General features: G+C 46.1%; 1 protein-coding gene across 8 annotated transcripts in view; it reads right to left on the bottom strand.

Annotated features, from left to right (window-relative positions):
- The window catches only part of RSU1 (Ras suppressor protein 1), a 300130-nt gene that overhangs the window by 132679 nt on the left and 151561 nt on the right, over window positions 1-15890 (bottom strand). The window contains exon 9 of one of the 8 annotated variants that reach the window (XM_022580588.3): window positions 1-15890. This exon is cut by the window's right edge and continues 45635 nt beyond it. The exons of the other annotated variants lie outside the window; for them this stretch is intronic. The gene's annotated coding sequence lies outside the window, so the exon portion shown is untranslated. 8 annotated transcript variants of the gene reach the window in all.

Here is a 15890-nt window from a genome sequence, read left to right as displayed (position 1 = left end):
CATCAACACATGATCCAATCAAAGAGTTAGCCGTCGTCTTCTTTTAGGCAGAAACCATGATGTACACACACATATTAACACACTTACACCCTAACATTTCACAGCAGATCCAAATATCCTCAGAGTCCATTTATGTTTTGTACCTAATGCTGCATTTTTTTTTCAAAATAAAATCTTTAAATCTTCACTGAACACACAATTTAACTTCCTCTACATGAGCTAAGATTAGAATAAACTGAGGGCAAAGAAATGTTACATTTTTTACTCTCTGTTCTATAAAATTTCCTGCATTTAAGGAACAGCCGCAGGAGACAGGCAGAAAAGGCGTTTGTTCCTGCACACTGTGTTTTTGTTCTTAACAACAATTATGAGTGATTATTTTATATGACACGTATGACTTTTCACTTTGGAGCTGTTTTATGAGAAATGTGAACTTTTAAGGTGAAAAAACAAAGGTGCCAGGAGCCCTGCAGTTAGTTCAAAAGGAGAACCTTGAGAAGTTTGGTTTATAACTAAGCTTTCGCCTTCTCTCTTTTTATTAATTCTTAGTCTTTACTAATTGGACTTGATTGATTGAACTTCCAAACAATCTGGAATGAGTTTTTCCAAAGGAAAAAGCCCATTTCTTCCTCAACTACATAAAAAGCAAGGTCCACGGAAAGAGTTTTTCACTTTTCCAGTTTCTCTTGTGTTCAGGTCCTTTTCATTCCTCCCAACTGTCACGTTCTTCAGCACCTTATGTATACATCGGATTGGTCAAAAAGTTAGTTTGGGTTTTTCCATAACATCCTACAGAAAAACCCGAATGAACTTTTTGGCCAACCCAATATACATACATATATATATATACGTATGTATGTATGTAAGTATGTATATTCCTCAAATGCTTCACTCTTGCCCACGACACCATGAAGGTTGCTATCATGACTCAATATACTAGTGTTTTCTCTGTTAAGCATCCCAGGGATCACTTGGCGGCCCACTGACCATGCAGAGCTCCCAAACTTCAGTGCTCATAGGAGTCGCCCAGTAACCTGTGCATGTGCAAAATCTGCTTCAGTGGGTCCGGGGTGGGGCCCAAGATTCTGCATTTCTGACCAGTTACCAGGTGATGCCAATGCCGCTGGCCAGGAGGCAATACTTGAATATCAGGAGGCCAGAGGATCATGTCACTTTAATCAGTGAAGCGTTATAACTAGACCCATTGGCATGAAAATGATCTGGGAACATGGCAGCCTCTTTGCATAGTCAAACAAAATACTCAATAATGGGAAATAAAAAGAAGGGCTCCGTGAGGACCTGTTTTCGAAGTGATCACATGAATGGTTTCAAACCTATTCCACCCACCATGCACTGCCTGACTGCTGAGCCTTCCCTGTGGGACAGGCGTTGTGGCTACAAACGTAATGAGAATATTAATCGAGTGAGTCTTTGAATCATACAGAAGATCTAGGTTCAATTCAAATCCCATCTTAACATTCAGGCTGTGTGAACTTGAAGGGTTACTTAACCTCTGAGTCCTGACACCCTCATCCGCACGTCAGGGACAGTATGTACATCATACACATGTACAAGGGTAATAACAGAACCTCCCTCCTAAGGTTGTGGTGAAGGTCAAATGAGATCACGTGTGTTAGTCTGGACACACTGTCATTACTCAATAAACGGCAGTTGTTATTACTGAAACATGGCCTCTGACCTCAGATGATGATATTTTTGAAACGCATCTTGTCCTAACGGAAAAAAGAAGTTCGGTTGGGTTTTCTTACCCATTTTGGTAACAAAATCATCGGGTTAAACCTTAAAACTTCTGGGTTGTTACCCATTAAAGCAAAAAAACATAGATTTTAAAAGTTAGGATGACCTAAACTCACTTTGTTTAAGCATCCTGTTTCACAGATGAGAAACTGGGGCTTGGTTGGGACACGTGAGTGGGCCAAGGTGACAGAGGTGACCAGTGGCAGAAGCACACTCAAAACCTACTCGAAGCCGCAGTCCAGGCTCTTTTCAGGTTGACTGCATCACTCCCTGTAACGTCACCCAGAAGGTCTCAAGCTAAATTGACAGCATCCAGAGATATCCCCCTGATGAAACTGCTGATGTTAGAGTGTGGTTTTCTAATATTCAAAAACTAGGGGGTGCAAAGTTCTAATTCTTGTGTCCACTTAAAAAAGGGACACACCCGCCCAGCTGGTAAAAACAGCTCTTGGGCTGTATGAACTTGGCTCCTATGTGCTTTGCCTCCAAGGAAGCTGCTGGTGGGAGAGGTCCTAATGCCCCCCCACCGCCCCGTTGCTGGAACGCACTGCTGGCAACTGAGCCATGAGGGTGGGGCCCATGTTTCCATCCTGGTGATGATGGGTCTGGTTCCCAGCATTCTCTAACGCTCAGCAAGTTTCTGTGAACCAGTTAACGAGTGAAAGAGAGTGTGAATAAAGAAACACGAAAACTCCTGAACAAATCCAGGTGTTCGTGCTATGGGCTTAGTACCTACCCTCCTCACCTCTTCCAACTGAGCCGAACGGCCAGCCTCTCCCTCTGCCAGGCGGAGTTCTGCTCTGCACAGCTCCTGGTGAGCGCAGAACTGGGACAGACTGGAGGCTCTGAGTCTCTTTAAACACTGAGGGCTTTCCTCCCTGGCTCATGAGAGGGAGAACAGAGGTCCCTGAACTGCTGCACGGTAAGAACTAAAATTATCAAGAAAACACTGGAAAAGGCAAAGAGAAATGAGACTTAGTAAGTATACTTCCCTTAAACTTCCCATTCGTCTTCGCTTGCATTTGTGCCTTAGAAGCAAGAAAATGTATCAGGAAATCCAGCCCAAAGTGCAACTAGAGAAAAACGGCAGGGACTTTAAAACTGCCTTTATAACAGAACTGGGTCCTGAACCACACCCTGTTCTTCCATGGAACAAGGCAGTTTATTTTTATGCATCTGTCTTTGCATCTGTGTCAATTTTCCCCTGAGCAATGAAGCTGTGCTAAGAGTAATTCATGAGTAGGGACTCACTGCACTGCTGCAAGCCCAGGTAAAACCTGAAGTTAAGTTTATATTTCTGCCAGATGATCTTATCTGATGACTAGTGGCTGAGGTGCAACATTACACAAAAACGTTTAAAAAACTGTATTTTATATCAGCCACCTAACTTTAACAAGACATTATGAATCACTTAACTTTCCCGGAGGGAAAAGACCTATTTAAACAAGCCCTGCAATTCCCCAAAAGTATTTATGAGTGCCCATTGTTTGCTTATTTATTAAAGATTATTCTAGAACACATGCTGGAACACTGCCTGCATCATATCGTAAGCCTTGCTAAAGAAAGCCTGCCCATGCACATACCTACATGAAATTAGTTTCCTAGTCTTATTTTCTTTGCTTTTCTGCTTTCCCCATTAATACTGGATCCCCTTCCTACTTTTTTGACGACCTCCCAATAGATTATCACCCCTTCCAAGGATCAAGGGTCTGCTGGCCTCCTCCTTGCTTGTCTCCCATGACAGTAAGGGACAGCATCCACCTCCTTGCATCACACAGCTCCAGAAAGCACCCACCTGCCTTCCTCTCGACACCTCATTAAGGTAACCATTGATGGGAAAGTGAAATGATACCCAGAGCCAGTATGAGACAGGCTGACACCCAAGCTGTCCCTTTGTGAGCTGCGCAACTTTGTTCACAACACGACCCCACACCGCAGGGGCCTTTCATGATTCTTTCTCCAATGGTCAGATCCACTTAATTGAAAATAATTCTTCCCAGGTGGAACCCCCTAGAAAGATTTCACAAACCTGGTGCACAGCGTGAGGTCACATCGGATAATCAGATTTTGACCTTCTGGGAACACCTCCCCAAATGTCCCCTCAGATCTAATCATTGCCAGTTTTTGAAACTGATATATCCACACTCAAACCACTCTGGACCAGAAAGTAACAATTAATTAACCATTTCTTCAATCTCTTTCCCCATAACCAGGTTGAGTAGCTTTAGCTCAGGTCACAGTGAACTCCATCAAAGTTTCCTGGCCTAATCTGCATTGCTTTCAGATGTTCCAAAAAAAAAAAAAAAAAAAATTTTTTTTTTCATATTTCACGGTTTTTCATTTTTACCATCCCAACACACATCAACAGATTCGGATCTAAGGGCTGCAAAGGTACCAATCATAATTAGCATCCAGCTGTCCGCCGGCAAACCATTTCTGATAATTAATTCGGACATCACAGAGGAAACTGTCATGTTCCACGGGAGAAAATCAGAAGACAAGCCTTTCGCATGGAGCTGCAATGCCATCACCGGTGGGAGATGGTTCAGAGCACGTCCCCGGAGGGAAGAATTCAGAGCAATGAGATGACTGAAGCCCAGGGTACAGCAGTGCTGGGCCCCGCGAGCTCGCAGGGGGCCCGCTCACCCTTCAGAGAGACCACTTGCCCAGTGCAGTCCGCCATCAGGACCTCGGCCCTGTGTTTCCGGGAGCCTCCCAATTGAAGGAAAGTAGAGGGAGGTGATTTTTTACTGTCAATAAATAGCACTACCAAAGAAGGATCTCTAGAACACCTCCCAACTCCAAATAGTCCACCACTACTTCACCAACAGCTCACCAATTTTAGTTTGGCCATTTTTATTTAAAAGTCACGCAATGATCATGCTTACAAGCCGGAAAAGAAGAACAGAAATTCACCTGGTAGGGCATCTCCGAATCCCACAGTCCTTTGTTTACATGGCTGGGGCAAGACGGTGTATTATTTCACCGAGTTACATTCACTGTGGGCCTGGTACCTCCTCCTTGCCCCTACGTTCATGCCCCTGCAGAATGTGCGCTCCGGTTTCCATTCTGATACCCCCCATGCAGCACAGACAGTCCAGCCCTGAGTGGGTACCCCACCCCAGACATGTCTACTCCCTCCACTTCCAAGTGTGGATTGGCTTGAGTCAAAGGAGCGGGGGAAGTGGGAGCCTGAACTGACACCCGTGGCAGGTGTGACAGGGCGTGTGCATCTGGAAGGCGTCCAAAGAAGCACCAGAGCTAATCTAATTAGCTCTTGCCTTGACTGACAAGCGTCTCCTCTCAGCATGGGGTCCACCCCCCAAAGGGTGGGAGGGAAATTATGCAATGCTTATGTCTGTTATATGACCAGTACATATCAAAACTTGCATCGACATGGCTTTTGCCTTCTCAAGACAATGTGAAAAAGAAAAAACACTCACCTGATTTCCTTTCAAAAATGTTTTCTTTCGTTCCCCCCTACTATACAAACCAACGAAACAAAGCCCTCACCATTTAATAAACGATACACCAGACTTAGAACTCTATGTCAACTACGGAAAACAAATTGCTTCCTGAAACTCGATGAATGAACTATTGAAAGCAAAGCTTTGTAAAACTCTTTGATCCTGAGGGCTCACTCTTCTCTTTTAATTGGAGGTTAAGCTATATACCTCCCTGGTGTATTACGAATAAGTTGGACGTATCTTTAAAAGGCTGGGAGGATTTTAAAAAATAAGTCCCTACTTAGGATTCCAAGATATCAACCACCCTGTGAGCAAAGTTACAGATTAAAGCAAGCGAACTGTACTGCCACCAGCAGCCTGTGACAACCACACGCCCAACGAGTGATTCTCAATGAATTCTTTCTAAGGCAGGCTGCTTGGTTCTACTCTAACTCGCCTGAAAGAACCCTGAAGACAAATATAAACGCGGAAGCTCTTCTGCTTTCGAAACTGCCGTTCCCGAATCTTCCTAGATACAAATAAAGCTGTGTGCCAGAACAGAAACGTGTCAACTGTGCCACCACCGGATGGTACCACTGGTTGGTTGAAACTACTGCTTCCTTTAGACCAGAGTTTTTTCATCCCAGGGCAAAGGCAGTCGGAGCAGACAGTTCTTTGTTGTTGGGGGCAGGAGGGGGTGTCCTGCGGACGGCAGGATGTTTAGCACCATCCCTGGCCTCCGCCCATTAGATACCAGGGGCAGGCAGCCCCACCTCACATGTGGCGACCAAAATGTCTCACGACAGTGCCAAGTGTCCTTGGCCGATCAAGACTGCCCTACCTGAGAATCACTGCTTTAGAACGATAAATAATGGACTTTCGGACAGCTACGAAGACTATAAGCCCAATGTGACGAGCAAATCATCGTTACAGATCAATGCAGAGATCCATCAGGGCCATTCAGGACACAATGGTCTCCAGCTAAGGAAAAGACTGCTTATTGGTGCTTCTTCAGATCACCCAGAAAGGACAGAAATAAAATACCTATGGTGCCTGTAAGCCATCCCCGCCAGGGGAGAGAAAAAGAGCCTCCAGAGCCGCCACCGCATGCTAGCTGTGAGTTTGCTTTTGTTTTTAGATTCTTTCCCCGAGTCCTGGAGGTTACTGGGCACTGGCTTGGTGAAGTTGTCCCTGAGGGAATGGCGTGAAAAGCATGTGTGTTTTACAGTGAACGTGCTGCGGTAGTCCCAGGTCCCTGTAGGTGCCCAGGTGGAGGGCAGGTGACCGTCAGTCAGGCCAGGGACGCTGTGAAGGGACCCCGCATGGGACAAGCGTTTGGGCTACCTGACCTCTAACGTTCAAACTCCAAGATGCCATGAGCCTACGAAAGCCTTTCACTGCTCAGAGCCCCCTCAGGGTCCCTTCGGAGAAAGCTGTGAGAAGCAAAGGCATTCGTCCCGCCCTACGTGGGTCAGGATCTCACAACCCCAGGACCCCTAGGGGTGACGGGCACCAACTGGATGTCTCTACCTTCCCCACCAATCACAGATGAGTCAAGGTTCCCCACCTGGTTCGGAGCTATCTCCAACTGGTTTTCCCCTCCCGACTCCTAATTCTCAGTAACCCGAAAGACAAATTACAGAAGAGTGTGATCTCACGCTGGTGTTCAATCTGTCTTTTCTAGCATCCTCTATTTATCACACGGATTCAACCCAGTGGACCGTGGCTCCTCTGTCTTTGCCCAAGTGTACCCTTCCCCATGCAGTGCTGAAGTATGGGGACAGGCAGCCAGGAAGTCAGATGGAGATTTGCACCAACATACATTTATATCCATTTACAGACAAGATCTATTGCAAGACGGCAATGGGGCTATGGCTCCTGTGGTTGGAAGGAAACTGGGAAGTTTTCTCTGCTCTCGGCTGGAGGGAACCCAGGTGAATAGAACACTCGCCTAGTGGTTTTGCCAAAGTAACAGAGGCCGGTGTTTCTTCACTCTAGTTTCAAAGCAAGCCGCAGCAATCCAAACAGTGGATTTGTAAGCAGTTTTTTCTTAAAGCACCCAACTGCATCTCCGAGAATTTGTTCTGATTAAAACAGAAATGGGAGCGATTCATAGATATACAACTTTTTATATTAAATTTTGAGCAGAATCCTGTACCACCTTACAGTGTTTTCCTTTAAGGAGTATGTGATTTTCACACCCATCTATGTGCCTCACAAAAGCCTCATCCTTTTGCCTCTGCACCTTATGTTCTAGATTTTCTTCTCGTGTCCAGTACGTTAAATACTCCTCAGCTCCCATGGAATAAAAATTTGCAGAGATGTGCCTTTCTTTCTGTCTGTTTATTACCATGTAGTTGAATTTCATCAAACTTCACAGAATGTGGGACTGGAAGGGGCCTTGTAGATTACCTAGTTCACTTCCGCCATGTAGTTTCTGGGGAAATTGGGTCCGCAGAAGTTCAATGACATTCCTGAAATTAATAACTGAGACTCTGAATTTCTATTACCTTGCACTTTCCATTAATTACAGCTTCTTTGCCACCCAAAAGGTGAAGCCTTTGCCTGGTTACTTTAGCAGAACCACTTAGAACACTGGCAGCTTCTTACAAAGTTAAATAGATGTATATATCTATTCTACGACCCAGTGATTCTGCTTCTAGGAATTTACCCGGGGGAAATGAAGACGTATGTCCATAAAATGACTTGTACAGGAGTGTTCATAGCAGCTGCATTCCTAACAGCCCCAAATTGGAAATGACATTAACGTCCAGCCATACATTTTCGAATAAATGGTGGTATATTTCTACAATTGAATAGTGGTTATTTTTGCAGATACCCGGGGCAAGCTTTCCTGATACAAAAAGAAGAAAGAGAAGAAAGTTCTGGGACTGCCCTAGCGGGCTAGTGATTAAGACTCCGCGCTTCCACTGCAGGGGGCTCGGCTTTGATCCCTGGTTGGGGAGCTAAGATCCTGGACGCCGTGCGGTGCAGCCAAAAAAATTTTTCAAGTTTAAAAAATTAGGGCTTCCCTGGTGGCGCAGTGGTTGAGAGTCCGCCTGCCGATGCAGGGGACACGGGTTTGTGCCCCGGTCCGAGAAGATCCCACATGCTGCGGAGCGGCTGGGCCCGTGAGCCATGGCCACTGAGCCTGCGCGTCCGGAGCCTGTGCTCCGCAACGGAAGAGGCCGCAGCAGTGAGAGGCGCGCGTACCGCAAAAAAAAAAAAGAAAACAAAAAAACACCCCTCTAATACTGTAATACTTCCTTCCACCCCCTCAAATGATAACCTTGATCCCTATTTCGCTGAGAAAATTCAAACACTCCAAAGAGAAGCTCCATCCAGTCCCAACACAGGTTCACCAACCTCCCTGCTGCTCGTACCACACTCTCTGCCTTCTCTCCTGCCACCCCTTCTGGAGGAAGTGCCCGGACCCCCAGCCAAGGCGGATCCCTCCCCTCCACTCCAGACCCCAGTCTGTTTTACCTACACCAGGACATTACTGGCAACTGCCCCTCTCTTCTACCTCATCCAATTTCCCCACCCTACTAGTCATTCACATCATCATAAAACATGCTGTACTACCGCCCATCTTAAAAACACCAGCTCTTTTTTTTTTTATTGAAGCATAGTTGATGTACAATATTGTGCTAATTTCTGCTGTCCAGCAAACTGACTCAGTTATACACATATACACTTTTTAAAAAAAATATTCTTTCCCATTATGGTTTATTCCAGGAGATTGGATATTGTTCCCTGTGCTCTACAGTAGGACCTTGTTGTTGACCCACTCTAAATGTAGGAGTTTGCATCTGTCAACCCCAAACTCCCAATCCATCCCTCTCCCTGCCCCCCCTCCTTGGCAACCACAAGTCTGTCCTCCATGTCTGTGAGTTTGTCTCTGAGAAACACCAGCTCTTAACCCAACATCCTCCTCCAGCTTTGCCCATCTCCTTGCCTTCACTTGGAGCAAACTCTCAGAAGATTTCTCCCTGGTGAACCCATTCCAGGCTAAGCTCTCAATTACAACCTCACTTCAGCACCAAGGCAAGCTCTCGGCTTTGATAAGACCTCCACCATGTTAACTCCACAGACCAACCTCGATCTTATATTACTCCAGTTATCAACGGCCATTGGCAAAGCCGATCATGTCCACCATCTTTTTTTTTTTAAATATATAAATTTATTTTATTTACTTTATTTTTGGCTGTGCTGGGTCTTCGTTGCTGCGTGCGGGCTTTCTCTAGTTGCGGTGAGCGGGGACTACTCTTGGTTGCGGCGCGCGGGCTTCTCATTGCAGTGGCTTCTCTTGTTGCGGAGCACGGGCTCTAGGGCGTGCGGGCTCCATAGTTGTGGCACGTGGGCTCAGTAGTTGTGGCGCACGGGCTTAGTTGCTCCGCGGCATGTGGGATCTTCCCAGACCAGGGCTCGAACCCGTGTCCCCTGTATTGGCAGGCGGATTCTTAGCCAGTGCAACACCAGGGAAGCCCACGTCCACCATCTTGAGACAGTTAATTCAGGAGGTTTCTGAACCACCTCTCAGTTCACCCCATGACTGGCAGCTCCTTCTCAGTCTCCTGTGTTGGTTTTTCCTCCTCGTAATGACTGTTAAAACACTGGGAGCCTTGGGGCTCAGGCTCTGGACTTCTTTGCTCTACACTCACTCCCTGGATACACATGACTAGCAGTCATTCTATACACAGCTTGTATCTCCAGCCAAGACCCCCGTCCTGCCTCCTGGAGAGCCGTCTGCCCGATGAACACCCTCCTGCTGAGCGGGGAGAGAGATGGGCCCCTGGGCCGGGCAGCTGGTGCTTGCCAAGTGGAGTGACACTGAAGCTCTGTTCTCACCCAGACACTCCAGGGACAGAACCAGTGGCAGGAGCTGAGCTCTGCTGGAGTCAAGAGATGAGGTGACCACTCCTGGGGTCAAGGAAACATCCCCAGCTGCACGTGCACAGGAAGGCTCCTTGGGGGTCACAAAGGGAGGGGCACCACCCCATAATCAGTGTGGACACACCCCCATAGGCTTCTGCAGTGGGATCCATCTTAGCAAAAAGTTGCGCACACATGTTGGGGAGGGCCCTAGTGGAAAAAGAAACCAGATAATTGGCCAAAGGTAAACAAAGACCCGGAAGGACTGTCCTATGGAAGTGATTCCAATCACCTGGTTACTGAGCTCCTCATTAGGGAGGACGCCCACACCCTTTCTCTCTGGGTGTGTACTTCTGCCTTGCTTCTGACTTAAATAAAGAAACTAACTGCTTCTCTGTGTGCTCTCCCACTTAGTGTCCTGTGTCTCTAATAGTAAACTTTGTACCTGTTTTACAGTTTTTGCCTCTTTGAAACATTCTTGCTTTCAAATGGGGGAAAGAGCCAGGGCCACTCTGCTTCTAGCCTCTAGCCCCTGGTGGACCAGCGGCTAGGATTCCTGGTTTTCATCCAGGCTACCCAGGTCCAATCCCTGGGCAGGGAACTAAATCTCTCTTCAGGACCGCCCACGGCTGTCTCCCCGTGATCACCCTTGGCTGCCCGAGGGCAGCTTCCCCCTTTACCATCCCCACGCTGCCCCCTCTCTCAAACGTGTTCCACCTCCAGGGGTCCCCGTTTTGCTCTTGCCAACTTCATTCTTCCAGTTGCTCAGCTACGAGGCCACGTCACCTCTGACTTCTTTCCTTCTCTCCATCCCACATCCGATTCACTGGCAAGCTCTATCAGCCTTTCCCCGCCTTCAAATAAATAACCAGCGAGCTAGTAATTCTCATCATTGCTGCCGCTGCCCAGCACCGTCTCCTCCTGCTCTGGTTACTGCAAATGCCTCTGAGTTGTCTTCTGGGCTCCCCTTTCACCTCCTGGTAGCAGTGATTCTTCTAAAAGATTGACCAGATCCTGTAGCTCTTCTGCTTAAAACACGCCAGTGGCTTCCAGTGTCACTGAGAATACATACTCAATATATACTCCTGATGGAATGAGAGTAAAAAGGCAAATAATGACTCGATGTTAGTATACGATGAGTTTTGACCTTGCAAACTCCTTGAAAGGGTCTTGAGGACCCCCAGATGGGGTCCCTGGGCTACCATTTTAAGACCTGCTGCTGGTAAGTGGATGGTTTTCTAACTTTTTAGTAGCAGGAATGTGTTCTCAAATAATATCTTTTACCAAGCTCCAATGTATAGATAGATAGAGCTGTTTGGGTTAAAGTGCATCTGTGTTGGGAGCCCTGAATTCCCTTTCTCTCTCATTCCTTGAGAATAAGGACCAAACTCTTGTTCTTGTCCATTCTTTAACCTCACAGTGGCCTCCCTGCTGTGCCGAGAGCCTGCTTCTCCCTGGGCGGGTCCCACTGTCCGGACCCCTTTTCCCTTCAATTTCAGCCCATCCTTCAGGTCTCTGGGGCCACCTGCACACCTTCCACCCCCTCCCTCTTATCACCATCTAAATTCGCCCCCATCCTTTTGTTCACTGATGGTCTCTCCGCACCAGAATACAAACTTCACGAGGACAGGGATTGTACTTTATTCCCTGTTGGACCCAGGGCAAGTAACAGACACTATAAATAGGGGTTGAGGGACTAAATGAATAATAAAAAGAAGATCATGCTTTGTCTTGAGTGGAACATGTTCCTTCGACTTCCGGCAGCGAAGGTATTATTGATAAGCTACATTATCCGCACGTGCTGAGACCATGAGCTCAGACCACCCTGAAGAGCTCTATGCTCTCCACGTCACCCTAAGACAGTCAACAGCACCGAAGGAAACCGTGAAGAAATTCAATTTGCCTCCACACAACATCAAAATCGCATTTATGGTACGCAAAGTTACTTCTTAATTCAATAAACATTGACGGATATACAACTGTGAGCATGAACTAGCTAAAGAGGAAAAATCAGGCAGCTGGCGCCAGAAGAAGGCATCTTGTAGGGCAGGCTGTCTACGTAACTGCATAGTGGGGAACTTGCCGTGAACTTCACTCCCCTCCGCCCACTTTTTTTGTCAATTTTAATTTTATTGGAGTCTAGTTGATTTACCATGTTGTGTTAGTTTCAGGTGGACAGCACAGTGATTCAGTTATACATATATTCATTCTTTTTTAGAGTCTTTTCTCATATAGGTTATCCCAGAATACTGAGTAGAGCTCCCTGTGCTCTAGAGTAGGTCCTTGTTGTTTATGTGTCTCATATACAGTAGTGTGTGTATGTTCACCCCAAGCGCCTTATTTATCCCTCCCCCATTTCCCCTCTGATAACCATAAATTTGTCCCTCCCCCTCCAAGTTTTTTAAAAGCTTAGACCAATCTAGAAAAGCTGAATGTGGAAAACAGAGGGACCATACAAATAATTATAGGTCTGCGTTAATATAAAGAAAAGTCATTCTAGGCGTTACTCATAACCAACAGTGCGCATTTGTAAGACGGCATAAACACAACTGGTAAAACCACTTAAGATGAACGCTCAGATCAGCCATAGAGTAACGATCAGTTTTTGCAATTAGTAACAGACCCTCAATCAAAGGAGAGATTTTCCCAGCGTAAAGGAAAGTGGGGTAGGAAGAATAAAGGATGCAAAGAGCAGTATTCAGATCACTAGAACCTGAACGATGAAAGAATAAGCCACGCCATTTCTTTGACCCTCTATTTACAATAAGATCAAAAAAGAAAACAACCATTATCTGTTACACATTTATGGTATTTTATGGCTTGAAAATCACAGGAATGTACATTATTTCTTCTTCCAAGGTATTTTCATTTGTCTCTTTTACAGAGAAAGAAACTGGAGGATGAGACACTCTTCCAAAGAGGGTTCTCTGGTCAATAAAGTTTGGGAAATGCTGCACCCTGCATGGCCTGGCTCTACACCAGAGATGGACACTTGCATGTCACAGAACAGTTTTCCCAAGGTTTCTCAAGCCTGTCTGAACATAAAACACTCTTTTTTGGCTTAGAGCCTATTAATATCTTTGCATGTCACACAGATCATTCTAGCCTGAAGCTTCTCCAACATCACTTCCTGACCTCAAAAGACTTTCCAAAACTGAAGCCCCAGTGGGTTTATGCTTTAACATGAAATCTTTATAAAAATGACAAGTATAAACTAGACCCGTGCCTGGTGTAAAGTAGATTCAATCACTGAGTGTGAGTTTCCTGGCTTCTCTGAAAGGACAGGGGCCCAGGGTGTTCTCAGGGGGGCCCTGGGCGAGATTGGTTTTGGATGGGATGAAAACGGCTTTCTCTGAAACAGCAATGGATGCCCAAGGGTGAGGATGCCCAGGAGCTTCGCAAAACCTGAGATGAAGTATGACACACATGCCACTAAAATACACACGGCTCAGTCTAGTCTGGATAACAGCTTGTGACATGCTCCAAAGCCTGGTGGGATTGTGGGTGGGGGCGTGTGTTAGATAAGAAAATGCTACAATAGAGCATGAATTCAAATCACTGACAGTTTTCACAACTGAAAGAACAGATGTAGACACCTCGCTGGATGATTCATGCTTATTAAATACGTGTGAAGTTACTGTGATTCATAAATGACTCTGTGAAACCCAGACTTGGCCTCCGCAGACATAACACGATGCAGTGTAAAATGATCTCATTATTAAAAGTCTCCTTTGATGCAAAATGATCTTGGACAGATACTCGGATGCGATCCTGAAGGACTCTGTTCCTCTTGATGAGTGCTAATGTTTGGGGTAAATTATTTCTTCGGTATTACGAAAATGGAAGCTCTGAACTCATTACATATAAATTATTAAGTTATAAACACCACTGCTAATAAAACTGTGGCTACAGTAAGAAATGTGATTAAAATCACATGTGACTGTGACCTATTAAACAATAATGTATTAATTCATAAAGCTGTATGCAGCTTATCCAGTTACTATAATTAAAATATGCTTCATCGCTAATTGCCTTACCAACCCTTAAATTTCCCCGAAACTGTTTGCAAATGATGGCTGAACAGCAGCTCTTGCAATTATAAGTCTTCTAATCCTGGTAACTAATACAAAAACCCTTGTAATAAAAACACTTGAGAGACTTCCCTGGTGGTACAGTGGTTAAGAATCCGCCTGCCAATGCAGGGGACACGGGTTCAAGCCCTGGTCCGGGAAGATCCCACATGCTGCGGAGCAGCTGGGCCCCTGTGCCACAACTACTGAGCCTGCGCTCTAGAGCCCACGAGCCACAACTACTGAGCCTGCACTCTCGAGCCCACAAGCCACAACTACTGAGCCCGTGTGCTTAGAGCCCATGCTCCGCAACAAGAGAAGCACTGCAATAAGAAGCCCACGCACCGCAGTGAAGAGTAGCCCCCGCATGCCGCAACTAGAGAAAGCCCGCATGCAACAAAGACCCAATGCAGCCAAAAATAAACAAATAAATAAATGTATAAAAAATAAACAGATAAAAAACACTTGATCTCTGTCCTAATGCAACCCTATCGATTAGTCATAGATTTATAGCTGGCAAATATTTTGGTAAAATTAATGTGTGTTTAAAGGCAGGAAAAAAATCCATGTGCAGAAACTGAAGGGAATAACAATGTTTCCCATATTTCTGCCAGATATTAACTGATACCGCAAAAAGATCCTTGATATGTCATTTGCTGACGGATGAGTGCAGGGTGAAGACTCAAGCATGGAATTTTATCGCTGGAGACATTTCTATCTGTAGCCAAATCACCAGGGAAACACTTTGTCCAACAACTTCATTCTGCAGGGGCATTTGGTGACAATACTGGCACCCGAAGAATTCGTTCAGGTTTTTCCTATTGCATCTACCCGTCTGTGCCTGGAAATATTTTCAGCGATGCTGCAGTAGATGCAGACACGCGGTTGAGTGCCTAGAAGCCACCTAGCCAGCTCACGTTTTATCTCACCAGCGAGTTCAAAATAAGTGCTCTCAAGCTGTATGCTTTTCATACAAACGAGACACTATATTTTAGGAAGGGTTCATATCAACCGCCCGCTTCATATGAATAGGAACCGATCTAGCACAGGACACCTGCAAAATTAGGGACCCAAGTTTCTTTACGAACACCCAACTTTTCTGCCTGAGTTGAACCAGGAAGTTAGGAAAATTATGAGAAAGGGAGAGAGAAGGTGGGGGGGGGGTGTAAAGAGAGTGAGAGAGAGGGAAGGGGGTAGGAAAGAGAAAGAGAGGTGTGGGGGGAAGGGAGGGGAATGAGGAGGGGGCGGGGGAGGGGCAAAACACACGGCTTGTTGGATTCTGGCCATCTTGAATTGTTTTATTTAACCATCTATCTATCTACCTACCTACCTGCCTATCCATCTATCCACCTACCTATTTATTTACCTTCTTACTTTATACTGGGGTATCGGTGATTAGCAATGTTGTGTTAAGTTTCAGGTGTACGGCACAGTGACTCAGTTGCGCGCACGCACGCACACACACACACACACACACACACACGCACGCACACCTTTGATTTCAGACCTTTTGCATCTATTTTGCATCTGCGTGCAAACACAAGCCCTGAAACCACCCTTGACATGTCACTAGCCCTCGCGTCCAGTCATCCCAGAAGCACTGCCAAGTTCTCAGCCCTGAGTAACCTTCTCAACCTCTGCATCAATCCCCTGGTCCAGGCTAACATGTCTCTCACCCAGGCCACCATGTCTCTCACCCAGGCCCCCGATGGCCCCGCCGTGTGTCTCTCCGCTTCTACTG

The sequence above is a fragment of the Delphinapterus leucas genome, chromosome 2, assembly GCF_059928025.1.
Source record: "Delphinapterus leucas isolate spDelLeu-1000000601 "Yukka" chromosome 2, BTC_Dleu_Yukka2, whole genome shotgun sequence".
Lineage (NCBI taxonomy): Eukaryota > Metazoa > Chordata > Mammalia > Artiodactyla > Monodontidae > Delphinapterus > Delphinapterus leucas.
The sequence above is the reverse complement of the archived record's forward strand: the minus strand, read 5'-3'. Positions and strand labels throughout refer to the sequence as shown.